Raw genomic sequence first — 16,796 nt, 5'->3', positions numbered from 1 at the left:
ACCAAAAATATATATGCGCATACCTAAAGGAATTTCTTCTATTTCACGTTGTTGTTGTACTCATCATCCTTAATTACACACCCTTTACCAACATGTCCCAGATTGGGTTACAATTCAAAATTCAAAATTTAAAACAGTTAAAACAGTTAACAATCAAAGGAATAGAGGGGCCCCTGAAAACACACATCTCAAAGGTGGAGAGGTTCATCTCCATCTTTTGCCAAAAGCTGAACAGTGAAGAAGCCAAACACATAACAGTGAGGACGGAATTCCACAATTTAGGGAGGGGATTCCACAGAGAATACAATCTTCTGGGCCACCCCCCCCCCCCAATTCTGAGGGCTGTGAAACTCCCAAGAGCTTCCCCTCTGCTGATCTTAACACCTGTGAGGGTCTGCACCTGCGAGATCTTTCAGCTATGTGAGGCTTAAGTAATTTAGGGCTTAAAACACTAAAGTGAGTAATATAAAGTGAGTACAGTGGTACCTCAGGTTAAGTACTTAATTCGTTCCGGAGGTCCGTACTTAACCTGAAACTGTACTTAACCTGAAGCACCACTTTAGCTAATGGGGCCTCCTGCTGCCGCCGTGCTACCGGAGCACGATTTCTGTTCTCATCCTGAAGCAAAGTTCTTAACCTGAAGCACTATTTCTGGTTTAGCGGACTCTGTAACCTGAAGCATATGTAACCTGAAGCGTATGTAACCCGAGGTACCACTGTACTATAAAATGCAGCTCTTATATGAAGGCCTGGAAAAAAATGGGAAAAATTAGAGGAAAAACAGGTTTTTCCCCATTTCCCCCCAAGGCAGTTTTTTAGAAGCCCATGAGAAAAAATGACAAAAAGGAAGAGGAAGAGAAAATGGAAAATGATAGCAATAGTTCAGAAAATGAGATAGAATAAACTGCATGTACAGTCATAACTCATGTTTCATCCGCTTCATGTTACGTTCTTTCAGGTTATGTCCCGTGGCGACCCGGAACTACCGGAAAGGTTTACTTCCGGGTTTTGCCGCTCGTGCATGCGCACATGCGCAAAATGACGTCACACGCATGTGCAGAAGCAGCGAATCGCAACCTGCACGTGTGCAGACGCGCCGCTGCGGGTTTCATGTTGCGAATGGGCCTCCGGAACGGATCCCGTTCGCAACCAGAGGTACCACTGTATATGTTGTGTCTTCTGTTTCTTTTTTAAAAAAGTACTACTCAAAGGGTAGACCTTCTGTGGAGCTTAAATATTGAGGTCGACCTTAACTTTATTTGCTGTTGGTGTTTTTATGTTGATGGTTTCTTGGTTTTTGCTATCCTGGGCAGCCCAGTTGCCACCGCAGAGCGCTCCTTCGTCTCACTGGGTCTCGCCTGGGGCTTGGGCTACACAGTGGTTTGGCAGGGCACATACCAAACTTTCTGTGGGATGGCCGCCCCTGGAGCCCTTTCCAGTGACTGCCACAGAGAAGCCCATTTATCTATTTCTTGGAGTATCATAGTATCACAGAACTGGATGGCTGGAAGGGACCCCTGAGGGTCCTCTAGACCAACCCCCTCCAGTGCAGGAATCACAGCACAAGCATCTCTCACAAAACAACTTTGCTCCATCTTCCCTGTGAACAGCCCCTCAGATACAACAGAATAACAGAACCATTCGCAGAGTTGGAAGGGAACCACCAGGGTCATCCAGTCCAACCCCCTGCAATGCAGAAATCTTTTGCCCAACATGGGGCTTGAAACCACAACCCTGAGATTAAGAGTCTCATGCTTTACTACTACTACTACTATTATTACTAATTTATTTGTACCCTGCCCATCTGGCTGGGTCTCCCCAGCCACTCTGGGCGGCTTCCAACAAAGATTAAAAATACATTAAAATGTCACCCATTAAAAACTTCCCTAAACAGGGCTGCCTTCAGATGTCCTCTGAATATCAGGTAGTTGTTTATCTCTTTGACATCTGGTGGGAGGACATTCCACAGGGACGGCGCCACTACCGAGAAGGCCCTCTGCCTGGTTCCCTGTAGATTTGATTCTCGCAATGAGGGAACCGCTAGAAGGCCCTCGGAGCTGGACCTCAGCATCCGGGCAGAATGATGGGGGTGGAGATGCTCCTTCAGGTATACTGGGCCAAGGCCGTTTAGGGCTGTAAAGGTCAACACCAACACTGACTGAGGTATATCTAAGTTCAGTATTTTTTTCCTCTTTTTGGTGCCAGGTTAAGCTATGCCATTTTGCTTGGACAGTTTAAGACCAGGAATGACTTGCCAGATTTTGGCTGGCCCACTTGCATCTGAGACTACAGAACATGGCCCGTGGGCTGCCAGTCACGGTCGACAATAAACTCAGCTTCCTCTGCTCCATAAGCCACTACTAGTACAGTCATATCTTGGGTTGAAGTAGCTTCAGGTTAAGTATTTTTGGGTTGCGCTCCGTGGCGACTCGGAAGTAACGGAGCCCGTTACTTCCAGGTTTTGCCGCTCACGTATGCGCAGATGCTAAAAATGACGTCACGTGCATGCGCGGAAGCGGCAATTGTGACCCGCACACGCACAGATGCAGGTTGCGTTCGCTTCAGGATGTGAACAGGGCTCCAGAACAGATCCTGTTCGCATCCAGAGGTACCTCTGTATATCCTGTCAGGTGCTTTAACAGAGAACTATCTCATATAATTTATGTAAGATGATCCCTTTCCCCTTGTGTTTATTTTCCTTTAATCTCTTGCGAAAGGAAAGCACCTCTGAACAATAATATGCTTTCCCTTGGATATGTTCCAGCTAGTTCTGCAATCTGATATTGAGTGTGTACTTAAGAATTATTGTGGGTAAAAGGAACACAGGCAAAATTGGCTTGGATCACAGTGAGCAGTGCAACAAAAGCCCTGCTTAGGATGAAAAATCAGGCTGATCTGTCCTCTTTGTTCGAAAAAATGGCCTGAGTGTTGCACTGCTATACCAGCTGACAATTCCTTCTGGATCTTTTCCTTTTGTGTAAAACAATAATGCTTCCTAATTCTGTTGTTTCTGTGCAGATCACATTACAGTGGTACCTCGGGTTAAGAACTTAATTCGTTCTGGAGGTCTGTTCTTAACCTGAAACTGTTCTTAACCTGAGGTACCACTTTAGCTAATGGGGCCTTCCGCTGCCGCCGCGCGCCGGAGCACAATTTCTGTTCTCATCCTTAAGCAAAGTTCTTAACCTGAGATACTATTTCTGGGTTAGCAGAGTCTGTAACCTGAAGCGTCTGTAACCTGAGGTACCACTGTAGCTAGTTCTTGCTGCATAGCATCACTTGCTTATAGATTTCTTTCTCTTTTACACATGCATACATGAATACACACACCAGGTTAAGAAAAAAAGCCCCTTCCTGTCTGTTGCCAGATTTAGGCTTTATCTATAATTTCTGGCTTTGCTCTGCTTGGATTGTTTTTATGAAAAAAGAACTGTTGGACTGGCTTTGCAGTCATTTAGATTTTTTTTATTTTTTTAAAAAATCTGAATTTAAAAAGAAATCTACATTGTTAAAAACAAGGTGTTACATAATAAAATAATTTGTCTTAGATCTGCAAAAAACAAGAAAAAAACAAAACATGGTGGTGTTGTATAGATAAGTGCATCGGTAATAAATGAGCAACTAAAAAAAGTTTGTTTATGTTTCCTGTTTTCTTTTCCCAAGCAGAGATAATGTGTAAGCATGGTGTTAGCTCCCTAAAAAAAGGGCAACATCTCTGGGGAATCTTTCCTAAAAAAGTCAACAACTTTGGGGTCCCCCCTTAAGGTCGACAACTCTGGGAAATGGGGGTGGGACGACGACGACCACCAGAGGGATCTTTGCACCACTGCACCAGATATTCTTAAGATGGCCCTGCACAGTGCAACTCAGCACCAACAAAATGTGTAAGTTGTGTTACTGAGAAAGCTGTCAAACCTTCATTTCCTCCTTGCACCGAGCTGAGAAGCACCAAAGTGCTTGCCACAGTCAACAATGACTTATGTGGGCCAATGAATTGGGGGTTATATACTAATATATATATTAGTATATATATACTAATATACTAGTATATATACTAAGTTATATACTAAGTATATACTAATTTTTCTTGATGATTTTGAAAGTATTGTGTAACATATTTCCTCAAGGAAAAGAGTGAAACGCTGGAAATGTTCAAGAACTACCTTGCTATGGTGAAGAACAAATTCCAGAGAGCACCAGCTATGCTAATGACTGATAATGGGAGTATCGCTCACGTGACATGCAATCTCTCCTAGAAAAGGAAGGAATTGTGCATGTAACCACTGTTCCTTACACCCCACAACAGAACTCAATAGCTGAAAGAAAGTTCAGATCCATCATGGAGATGACAAGGTGCATGTTAAAGGATGCGTTTCTACCCCAAAGCATGTGGAGAGAAGCAGTAGAAACAACTGCAGTGTATCTCCAGAACAGACTGCCAGCAAAGGGAGCTAAATGCACACCTTTTGAACTTTGGCATGGGAGAACTCCCAACCTGTCACACATTCGTGTATTTGGAAGTCTATGTTACTACCATGTTTCCAGAGAACATAAAGGTAAAGGGGCCCCTGACCACTAGGTCCAGTCGTGGCCACCTCTGGGGTTGCGGCGCTCATCTCACTTTATTGGCCAAGGGAGCCGGCGTACAGCTTCCGGGTCATGCGGCCAGCATGACTAAGCCGCTTCTGGTGAACCAGAGCAGTGCACGGAAACGCCGTTTACCTTCCTGCCAGAGTGGTACCTATTTATCTACTTGCCCTTTGACGTGCTTTCGAACTGCTAGGTGGGCAGGAGCAGGGACCGAGCAACAGGAGCTCACCCCATCATGGGGATTCGAACCGCCGACCTTCTGATTGGCAAGTCCTAGGCTCTGTGGTTTAACCCACAGCGCCACCCGCGTCCCTCTCCAGAGAACATAGACCTAAGCTTAATCCCACTTCTTAATCCACTCCTTATTCTCTGGCAGGTGGAGTTGCTGCTGGAGGCCTTCTACAAGATCACCCAGGGGCCTACAGTGGAGGGCAGAAATGTGGCTGTCTGGGCTTTCTCCATCATAGCTTGCCATCACCTGGAGAAAGTGATTGAATACCTCCCACAGTGTCACGAGCCTGTCTCCAAATTTCTTCCTCTTCTTACCCTTCTTTTTTGCTGCCTCGTGGCAACAGACTGAGGTTTTGGGGGGCTCCTGCCGTGGTACCATAGCCATGAATAGGTCCTTCAAAAGGAAGAGCGATTTCTTCACTCTGTAGCATGGCAGCAAGCAGAAGACTTGAATCTGCATTCACAGTGACTGCGAGAGAATATTGCAGGAGGTTTTTGCATCGGCCGACCAACAACAACTACTCCATCTGAGGGCCGAGCAACTGTACCAAAGCCCCTTGGCGGAATCTGCCACCACAGTGGTAAGGACAAACCGCCTGCTTTCTGGTTTCCTTCTCCCCAGCGTAATATCCAGGGGTTTCTGTATTCAGCATAAAAGCAGGGAAAGTGACTTGCACCTCTCTCTCTTCCAGCAACATCTGACCAGCCTGTTGCACGCCATCCTCAGGATGGAGGAATACAAGGCAGCTGTGCGCCAGCACTTCCCACAGCTGCTGATCGCTCTCCTGGGGATGCTTATCAACTTCCCCTGTAACCAGGAATTCCCCAGGTGAGTAGTGCATTGCAAAGCGGCCAATAGAGTCCTTTTTCCCTTCAGCCTCTGGGGGTTTCCAGTCCAGTTGGTTTTCCAAGGGAGACTCTCCTTCAGGCGGCTACTAGGGAGCAAGGATGGGGAATGAATTTGATTCTGTTTGCATGTCAAGGCAGATCTGCATAATTCACATTTTCTGGAAATAACAACTTCTGGGGAAGCCTCGTAAACATGGTTTTCCACTTTGGTTCTTGATGTTCTGACGTACAATAATCAAATACCAAACAGTACAGAAAACCAGGATCTTTTGATGCTATCCTGCTGAGAGCAGCTCTTTTTTCTTTTTCTTTTTTCCAGATAAGGGGTCCTGATTCCCGAAGCCTGTGGCAGTGACCCACCTGGTAATACTGGCCTTGCTTTGAATACAGAGAGGCTAAGGAACATCTGCACCACCTTCTCAGCACCACTGGAGAGAAGCTAGAGACAGCCATCATAGACCAATTTTTTCTGCCCGGAGAATTTCAGCCAGGGGTTGTCTGCCATGGTGAGGTAAGAGGAAGAACACAGTGACCTTCTAATGGTCTGGCAAACGGAGCTCAAGGCATGGGATAGGAATGTGTCCCTGAAAGTGATACTTGTGGATTCCTCCCATGGTGGAAAACATCACCGCTGCTCTTAAGAACAAGGAGTTTGGCAGAATGCCACAAGCAGCTGGAGCTATCTACATCGAGCTGAGGGGGACTGACGCAGGAGGAAATGGGTGCAGCAAGGAGGCCCTGACTTGGTTTCTGCTGAGAGTTGGGCTTTGTGTTCTTCAACTCTGTCTTTCCCAGAGGGAAGTGTCCTTCCACTAACAGCAGAGAGTCCCCCAAGGCCAAATTCTGCATCTCTTCTGCCACATCCACGCCATCTTTGGCTACACTGAAGACATGGTGAAGCAAAGTTTGGTCTCTGACCAATACAACCATGTTGTGGTTGTCTTACAACATAGCAGAGGCATCTTTATTGATGAGAGCTCTGTGGGTGAAGGGGCTTTTGTGGTCTCCCTACACAAGGCCTTCCTGCAACATTGTTTTTGGGTGGCCCCAAGAAGCGCAGCTCCCAAGGTTCCCCATTTAAAGGCTTTTCTCCGGATGCAGACAACAGACACTCGCCCTCCCCAGTTTAGACGGCAACCCCAGTGGGGGTTCTCCAACATGCCCCCATCAGAGTTTGGACCTTGCACCTACGTTTAACTTCAATATTCTGTGGCTTACGTCAAAGCTACTTAGAGCCTAAGGATTGTCTACAGTTTTGGTGTTCCTCAGAGTAGACCCATTGGACTTAATGTACATGGTGAACTTAGGTCCATTCACTTCCATGGGTTTGCTTCACACAGAACTGTGTTGGATACAACTCTCCATCTGTAGTAAGAATACAGATGGTGGATAAACCGAGAACCTGTCTAAACCTTTCATCCCTGAAGAACACACCTAGTGCAACCACATATAGGCAGCTTTTCCAGCTGCATGCAAGTTTACATGTTTCTTGTAACCCTCTGACGGTAAATACATCCAGACCAAGCAATCTCAGAATCTCTCTTGGACAGCAAAATTCTTGCAAGCTGAGCATGTGAAATAAGGGAAATATATCTATAAAGGCTCTTTTACAGTCTTGTGGACAAAAGGAATTGAGGTGTTCAGCAAAATGAGAGCTGTTTTTTTTTTAATCACTCCCTTCTTCCCTATGCTTCCATTTTAATATGTTGCACTAATGTCCCCCCCACCCCTTCATTTGATTATAGCACAGAGTCACTGATGCAGCAGCAAATTAGATTTTTCTTTTGGCCTTAATGTGCTGCAATAATGAAATCCATGACTTTCAACCTCACAGGTTGACATCACCTGTATATTGGCAGTTCAGAGCTGAAGGCTGGGAGCTCATTTGTCTTAGTTGGGCTGGCTTTCTTTCCCGTGAAAGAGCCCCCAAGGAATGATATATTTTGTGCTATCTGAGCTTTCGAGGCTGATAAAATAGTTTTAAAACTCACACACCAAAGAAGCTTTGTTCTTTTGCCTGAAATATATTTTGCTCATATTGTGTCTTAACAGACACCCTGTTTTCAGAGTCTGAGGCACCAGGGTCAGCAGCCGTCTGCATCAAAGATTTTGTAGATGTGTCCCACTTTACAGAGGGCAGTCCTCTGTCTAAGGGCACCCCTCACTTTGAAGGGCTGTGTGATCTGAATCTGGCTTTGAAGATAAAGAACCCTAAAAAGAGAGAGCAAAATAGTATGTCCTCTCTTTTTTTAGTGATGTCAAAGGATTGAATTTCTGTGTCCAATGAGCATGCTCAGTCCCTTTGTGGTAGGAGGGATTTCATGCCCTTAGGGGACTTTCCTGTATATTTTTGCTACTTCAGATTTGTAAATGTTTTGCTTTTGGCCTTTTCTAGTAATCAATGTGACCTGTCCTGTACCTAGACCAAATTCAAGGTTTCTAGGTGATGGGGAACTATTTTAACAGTTTGGGTACCCCGATGAGTGAGTCAAGTTGCCAGGCAACTTGTACTTATGTGAAGGATAGGTTACAATAGTGTTAATATAAAGAGATATGAGCTATCTTTTCCTATAAACAACTATGGATTTTGCTGAAAGTATAATTATATAAACATGCTCACGGATGATTACAATTATTTAAGCATTATTGCTGCAGGTGTGCGATAGCAATTATAGAAGAGCACTTACGCTGAGATTCAGTTGTACAAATATCAGCACCTGCTTGCTTTACTGAAACAGCTTAATTAACATAATATGTTCTATATTTGATTACACCAAAGTGGAATTGTGTCCACCAAATCAAAGGCACATGTTTCTGCTTCTGAAGCATAATTGCTTAATTGTTGTTGTATATATTAATTTTTTCATAATGTTCCTTGCCTGAAAGTCCTTGACTTCAATGCTGCTTTCAGCTCAAGGAGTTCGGCTCCCTTTCTGTTTCCATTTTAGCAATATGGTTAGTCAGAATTCCAAGGGAATTGGTACCTGCAGGGGACTTGAACTGAAAACCTCTGGGTCTTCGGTTGATACATAAACTAATGTGTATTCAAGACCCAGGGCTCATCTCAAACACACAAGGGAACGGGGAGGAACAATCACTGGGACTGGCAGGTGGTATGTCAGGGACTGTCAAGGTTCTGAAGGGTGTGTGGTGGACTTGCAGGGAACCAGGGGAGCAACCCAGGAGAGGGTACCAGTGCTTTATGGGATGTCACACCACCCACGAGGCAGGAGCCCGGGGAAGCTGCTGTTTTTCATCTACCACATGCAGCTGCTGTTTTTCATCTACCACATGCAATAGCCTGCAAGCAAAATAATACTTTGCCAACCTCCTGGAATCTCAGCATGTGGTTTCGCATCCAATGTGAAACCATACCAAACCCTCCTTAGCTAGCAGTTTTATGGGGATCACCCCCTGCATACTTCAATCTGCAGGAACGGATGGATGTTGCCCTTTGTATTTATTTCATGGTCAAAGCCCTCCATAGCCATCGTCTGCATGTGTGTGTATTCTTCGTTGCATGCATTTTTCTGTAATTTCTATTATCTGCATGCAACATTAATCCTGCCACAATGTATGAGAAATGCTTTGAACATTTGAATTGTGCCAAATGCCATCTTTAGCCCAGTTCAAAAGCTACAGCTCTGAAAGCTTGGCCAGTTTTATGTTGCAAATGGGAGACACTGGCTGGCAGAGGGCCGGGAGACAATGATTTCCCCTAACGCCACTCAGAGAGTTTGCAGATCAGCTGACATTTGAACTACGAGTTTCATGGTCTGCAGCTAATACTTTTGACCTACTGTGCAAGCTTTCAACATGTCTAGCAATCTGGCTGCGCCCATAGCTAAATGTCAGCAGGGCCAGACAAGGCAAATCTGTAACTGCTGGAAAGAAGCGACACTCCCCAGTCCCTGGATCGGGGATAGGCAATGTGGTGCCCTCCAGTTGGACTACAACTCTCATCAGCCCTAGCCAGCCTGGGAGATGTAGTCCAATGCCACTACCTGGCCTAGACTGAGCGCGCTTTAATGATTCGTGGTAGGACTTGCAGCAAGATGCAGAAATAACAACAATCCTGTTTGGAGGAATCTCCATTTTGGATGCAACCCTTAACGACGTCTGGTTTAACTTGAATGTGACTGTTAGAGGCAGAATTAACAGAATGTTTTCAAAACATCCATGCTTAATATTCATCTTCTCATTAAAGCTGAAGTGGTAGTGGGCAGTGGAGCTCTCAAGGAATATAGCAGAGACTCTCATGTAATTAAAGCAATTACTTCACTTTGGCATATCTGGAAAGTTGCCATTCCCTGTGTTTAATAACGAAGGGACGTAGTTTGACAAGATCTATGCCTCTATGTACCATAAAACAAACTGCTGAGCTGTCTATTACTCGGGCAACACAAACCTATTTTTCATTCTGTTTTGTCAGGTCTAATTTCTCCCAGGAGCCCAGATTGCATTAGTACTCATCAGACTTAGGAGGAAGGGATATTTTTATTATTTTAAAGTTGATCCATTGATTTCTTTTTCTCTCTCCCTCTCTCCGTTGATTAAAAAAACACTCCCCCAGAAACCATTCAACGGCTTCTTTAAATAATATATTCCAGAACAAGCCATGTGTGGAAGTAATTGACAGGAAATACGAAATGCTCGTTTCTTTCATATGATTTGGAATGTTTTAAAAAATGAAATGGCAGGACTCTCCTTCCTTGGAGGTTTTTAAGCAGAGGTTGGATAGCCACCTGTCATGGATGCTTTAGTTGAGTTTCCAGGGGGTCGGTCTAGATGACCCTCAGGATCCCTTCCAATTCTAGGATTCTTGTTTCTGCTCTCTGCAAGCACTGCTTGAACTGTTGCACAAAACCAATATAACCAGAGGCTGGACAAAGGAGCATGTTCTGTTGCAAATGACCGCTCCGCAGGGCCACCTTCAAGACTTTGAAAAGGCTTATCGGCAACAATGCTTCATTCCCTGTGTGGAGGTCACTGAGCAGATGTTCCAGCTGTGCCTGACTGAAACATGCAGCATCCCATGGTGGGGACTGGGTGGGTACAATCCTGATTTCTTCACTCGGACAGCAGGGTGCAGCGGCTGTGTGTGACAATGAATGAAAGAGGCTGGGCCATCCTACTTCCCCGTCTCCTCACAACACCCCCCCCCCATCTATCAACCAGCAACAGTGACATCTAAAACAGGAACATCTAAAATAGGCTGTTGAATTAGGTGATGCCCTGAACCAGCACATTCTATGATGGATCCTACGGTCATCTATCATAATAAAGTCAATGCAAAAGAGACCAGATAAGCCTCCTTTCCAGCAAAGCAATATAACCTCTCTGCCAAATACTGTCTTGCATCATGACCTTGGCAAGCTGGAAGAAAATGCACTTCGTGTGATTTACACGGTTCACCGATTCCTTTGTTCTTCCTCCAGATTAGCTATTTTAAAAATCACTTGCGGTTTGCACCCGCTCACAAAAACTTCATTAATCACTGCAGCAGAGGCAGTATTTATTTATTTTTTAAAAAAAGTATGCTACTGTTTTAGGGAACCAAATATAATTAGCTGTTTTGTGATTCATTCAAACTGGCAGCCTTAATTAGCATAATTGATAGGCTGATTAATGAATAAATCATGGATTTAAAATGGGATTTTTAATCAGTGCTGTCCCTTCGAAGAGGGTGTTTCTGTGCCAATCATAATATTCTAAATTATTTGTGTGCACTTCTGTTTCACCGAATGTGTCAGAGACGATTTGGCAGTAGCTTTCGTAAGGCAGGTATCTTCAATTACCCATAAAGCATATCCTGAAATGAGATACTATATTTATTTAGTTAATGCAGTACTGTTGGTTCAAAAAGAAGAAGAAAATTATCTGATTGCCGTATTGCTCAGAGTCCTGCTTGCTCAGAGTCCTGCATGGAGTGAGTCAGTTGTTCTGAACGACAATTCTATATTTTTAGATCTCAAATGTTAACTCTCTCCTGGATAGTATATGACTGAGCAGTCACAGATAGTGACCATGCCAGCTTCTGCTCTGGGATAAATTTTAACTGCATAATTATTGGCTTGGTGCAAGCGCATTCTTTCTCATCTGGTCTTGGTGTGATGACTATTGGTCCCATCACTGCTTTCCTCCACCCATGCCTCCTGAATAACTGGGGCTGCAGAGTTATTAATGTTCTAATAGGTTAGCAGGAAGGCCACGTGACATGGATGCCAGAAAATTCAGACAGAAACAGGAGTAGAACCACCTGTGTTTGCTGAGAGCCACTGTGGTGTAGTGGTTGAGAGCGGTAGACTCATAATCTGGTGAACCGGGTTCGTGTCCCTGCTCCTCCACATACAGCTGCTGGGTGACCTTGGGCTAGTCACACTTCTCTGAAGTCTCTCAGCCCCACTCACCTCACAGAATGTTTGTTGTGGGGGAGGAAGGGAAAGAAGAATGTTAGCTGCTTTGAGACTCCTTAAAGGTAAAGGTAAAGGGACCCCTGACCATCAGGTCCAGTCGTGACCGACTCTGGGGTTGCGGCTCTCATCTCGCTTTATTGGCCAAGGGAGCCGGCGTACAGCTTCCGGGTCATGTGGCCAGCACGACTAAGCCGCTTCTGGCGAACCAGAGCAGCACACGGAAACACCGTTTACCTTCCCGCCAGAGAGGTGCCTATTTATCTACTTGCACTTAGACATGCTTTCGAACTGCTAGGTTTGCAGGAGCAGGGACCGAGCAACGGGAGCTCACCCCGTCACGGGGATTCGAAACGCTGACCTTCTGATCAGCAAGTCCTAGGCTCTGTGGTTTAACCCACAGCATCACCCGCGTCCCTTGAGACTCCTTAGGGTAGTGATAAAGCAGGATATCAAATCCAAACTCTTCTTCTTCTTCTATTTGTTCCATGTCCAGAAATCAACCCAGCAAATACGGCTGGTGTTTGCTACTGCTGCTGCTTTTGGCCCACTAACGATACGCAATTGGTAATGTCTCCTCCATTTGCATGGCATTTATTTTGCACTGTGGACTAACATAATCACAATGCCATAATTTAATTAATTACAAAAGAATTATGCACCTTGGGGCACCTTAGACTTGAAACTGAGATTGATTCAGCAAAAAAATAACATTTCAGTATATTGGACTCCACAATGTTTCTATAGGAAGATGTTGGAGGTGTAATGTTGAGAATGCCTTTTTGAGGCACGATATGGACTTATCAGTCCTTTGAGTCTAAAATTGTTAGTAACATATATTTGTGTTATTTTAAACTATATTCCTGAAGTATGCAGATCAGTGGCTGGACAATGAAAGTGGATTTTGCAAGCCACTATGGTGGCTAAGATACCTACACTTTAGGATAACTGCCCATTGTTTATTTTGCAATGGTTTGAGGACCTCACTGCCCTGGGTACATTCAAATGTGTTTTGTATTGTATAGACATTGGTTTTGTGTTGACACCTATTTTGACATCTGCATGGCTTAAAGATCCATGTACTAATAATGGTCCCTATATCCACTGACGCGGGTGGCGCTGTGGGTTAAACCACAGAGCCTAGGGCTTGCCGATCAGAAGGTCGGCGGTTCGAATCCCCGCGATGGGGTGAGCTCCCGTTGTTCGGTCCCTGCCCCTGCCAACCCAGCAGTTCGAAAGCACGTCAAAGTGCAAGTAGATAAATAGGTACCGCTCCGGCGGGAAGGTAAACGGCATTTCCGTGTGCTGCTCTGGTTCGCCAGAAGCAGCTTAGTCATGCTGGCCACATGACCCGGAAGCTGTCTGCGGACAAACGCCGGCTCCCTTGGCCTATAGAGCGAGATGAGCGTGCAACCCCAGAGTCGGTCACGATTGGATCTAATTGTCAGGGGTCCCTTTACCTTTACCTTTATCCACTGACGGTGGTTTGTTGTTGTTGCTGACATCTGTCGGTCTTGGGAGACATGGAAGATTGTAAAGGTAAAGTCAAACCGTTGGCAAGTTACAGTGCTTGCTGTGGCTGTAGAGACTGATACAGGAGAGACATGTTTTGTTGCAGCTGGGGCAGATGAAGGTGTCCATTTGTGCTGCTGCAGATGCACCATGGCATTTCTTCTCTCTGTGTTCCTCCCAGCCATTCCTTCTCTGGTCACTCTGTGGGTACACAACCTGAGTTTTCTGTCTGCAGGCACTGCGATTGTCTGCGAGGGATTCCTATACGGCAGGGATAATGTTGTCATGTTTGCAGACACTTTGTAATGCAAAGTTGGTCTGTCAACAGGTCTGCTGCTAGAAGCCAGCTGCTCATATGGAGCTCATCCTTGGGGATCCTGTCATCTTCCATTCTGTGTACATGACCAAGCCAGAGAGCGCCACAGGTGGTGAAACGGGACTGGCTGCCTTCGTGTCTGCTGGTTTGCAGTCAAGCTGTCCATAGGGTTGGGACAATCTCTTCAGTTAGGGGCTGGGAAATCAGTTGCTGAAGTGGTCACTTCAGGAAAACGTCATTGCCATGTTCCTTCCCTTCCTTTTAATACAAGGACCTGCCACGGCTATGACTTGGCAAACACTTCTGTACTTGTACTAAATGTGTTGACAATGCACTTGATAAGCTAGTGAGAGATATTATAATTGAGGGACTCAGGTATTTACCTTCCCAGTGAAGAAGGCATGGAAAGTCAGTTTGAATAAAGAGGGACAGGATTGCCATTTCCTTCACGAATGCTTGCATTGAACAAGGAGCACAAGTTGGGCTACAACCCAACACCGGTGTGTATTTCCAGTCTCCAATACAATCATTTCTCTTCAGGGTTCTAGCCAGCCTGGAAGAGGAGGCATCTCATTGCAAGAATAAATTCAGGAGAGGGAAAAGGACACCTTTTCCTCGTCCCTCTGCTCCACAGACTTCCCCTGATTCCCCCTCTTTTGAGGGCTTCTGAACCTTTCCTACTGTATTTTTGGAAAGTTACTTGCCTGTCTGCTTTGCATTTGGACACTTCTTACGATATTGTAACCAAATTTTGCACGATGGTTCCTGAGATCAAGGAGTAGGTTTTCATCTGTTTGGATTCAATTGGATGCCATTTTGAATCAAGATGGCCGATTGAACGTTTCAATATGGCACTGATTTTAACCAGTGATTTCAAAACAACTGTGATTTTCCATTTCTTAGAATCCCTGAGCAAAGGTGCACGAGACTGTGTGTTTGTACATGTCCCAAAACGTGGGAAATTTTCCTGGATCTGAAAGACAGAGAAGGGAGTTTCCATTTATTTTGTCTGTTAATCTCATAGCATTCATCCCCTCAACCCTAAGTCCCACCTGCAGGATAATATAGGGGACTTAGGCAGGTGAGTTCTCTTTCTCCCTCCCTTTGTCCCCACCCCAAAATCTAATACTCCGGGTCTCATAGACACATACAGTCGACCTGACATCTGGTTTCTTTCGACCACTTTTGTCTTCTTGGGGGCCCATAGATATCAAAAAATTTAGCCTGTCCGTGACTGGGCAACAGTCTCTCTCTGTGTGTCTCCCTCTCTCCCTCTCCTCCATTAAAAGGTAGCAGCAAAGTGTTCAGTTTTAACCTGGAAGTTTAGTCTCCGAACAATGAGGTACGTTACTCTTGAGCAGGCATAGGCAAACTTGGCCCTCCAGATGTTTAGGGACTACAACTCCCATCATCCCTAGCTAACAGGACCAGTGGTCAGGGATGATGGGAATTGTAGTCCCAAAACATCTGGAGGGCCGCGTTTGCCTATGCCTGCTCTTGAGTATCTTACCTCACCTGCTGTCAGTGTTTAAGCACCACTTTTGGGAAACTAGGGCAGACTTGCAACACAACCCCTTTCTCCACACACCCCACAATCACATCCCATTCAAATAGTCTCATGAATCATAAAAGAAAACATTCTGTTTTAATTATGAAATTGCATTCTTCCATACTGTTCCAGTTATACTACGGACTGCACTGGGCTCATCTACAATGTCCCATGCTGCTGCAGCAGCCGCCAAGTCCTTTTTGGTTATTTTTGTTTAACCGAAGCCACAACCTGAGCGAAATAATAATTTAATAATAATAACCATTTATTATTTATACTCCGCCCTACAAAATTTACTATTTGTAATATTTGTAATAGAAGTATATACAAGGGAAATGTTTTTATTCTTTTAATTCTATGGGTGCTTTTTTGAGGAGGGATGGCTCCATTATCACTTTCAGCTGGGGTGGCTACAGGTCCTACTTTGCAGAGGATGGTTGTCTGTTTGAAGTATTGACAGATGGCAGTGCCCACCCTGCTCCCAAATGGTAGGCACTCAGCCATCTGAGCTTGCTGTTAGAGGGAATTAGCATTATATCAAAAAGCGCCCTGATTGTGACACTATGTGTAATCAAACATTCAAGTTGTGAAAATTGCTCTGCAGGCTATTCCTTATTGCGTTTTTTTTAAAATAAAAAAATGATTTTCTCTATGATGAAATGTGAAGGGAAACTTATTTTAGTTATTTGAGGAATCTTACGCACCCTCACCTGCTTGTTTTCAAGCTTGTTGGTGTAATAAATGGTTTTCTGTGTCAATCCATAATAAACTTCAACGTTTTAAATTACTGTTTGGATTTACTTGGTAGATTTTTGTGAGTCATAACAAACCGAGGACGCCGATGAAATGCCACAGGAAGCCAATCATAAGATAAATGGGAAAACTCTCATAACCTTGACAGTGAAATGCCAGCTGTCACGACCAGAATCATTAAAAGATATCAGTCGTATTGCAAACCCACCTTCCGTTCTCTGATTAAAATCTGTTCACCCGCACTGCCTCTTTGTAAAATAATGACAGAAGGGAGCCCCAGCACACAATTTGTTGTTCTAATATTGACAGAATGCATGTGCCTGGAATGGCTTGCCTCTTTCACGAAACCCATGGTGGGAAGAGGATGTCTCTCTACGGGTTCTGCGTTGTGAGATGCACACATTTCCCCATTCAGAATTCAGCAGCTCAGGTCATGGGCATAGCCAAGGGGTGGGGTGGGGGTGGGCAGCTGCCCCATTGATCAAGTAACGCAATAGAAATGCCAATAGAACTGACCAATCACGTTGGTTCTGCCCTCCCTAACAAAAGTCCTATTATTACTTATATATAAACAACTCTCCTG

The 16,796-nt window shown here is 44.8% G+C and overlaps 1 long non-coding RNA gene across 2 annotated transcripts; it reads left to right on the top strand.

The window, feature by feature from the left end:
• Positions 1–4,774: 4,774 nt before the first annotated feature.
• Positions 4,775–13,150, top strand: LOC308482147. 2 transcript variants are annotated; one of them, XR_013989085.1, is made up of 4 exons: positions 4,775–5,402; positions 5,514–5,650; positions 5,990–6,181; positions 13,109–13,150. It is a non-coding gene; the product is annotated as an uncharacterized lncRNA (long non-coding RNA). The 2 variants fall into 2 exon arrangements; XR_013989086.1 differs by lacking the exon at positions 13,109–13,150 and having other exon boundaries at positions 5,990–8,739.
• Positions 13,151–16,796: the final 3,646 nt, after the last annotated feature.

The sequence above is a fragment of the Podarcis pityusensis genome, assembly GCF_964106645.2.
Source record: "Podarcis pityusensis genome assembly, chromosome: 7".
Taxonomy (NCBI): Eukaryota; Metazoa; Chordata; class Lepidosauria; order Squamata; family Lacertidae; genus Podarcis; species Podarcis pityusensis.
Note: the sequence above shows the minus strand (reverse complement) of the source record. Positions and strands in the feature narration are given on the sequence as shown.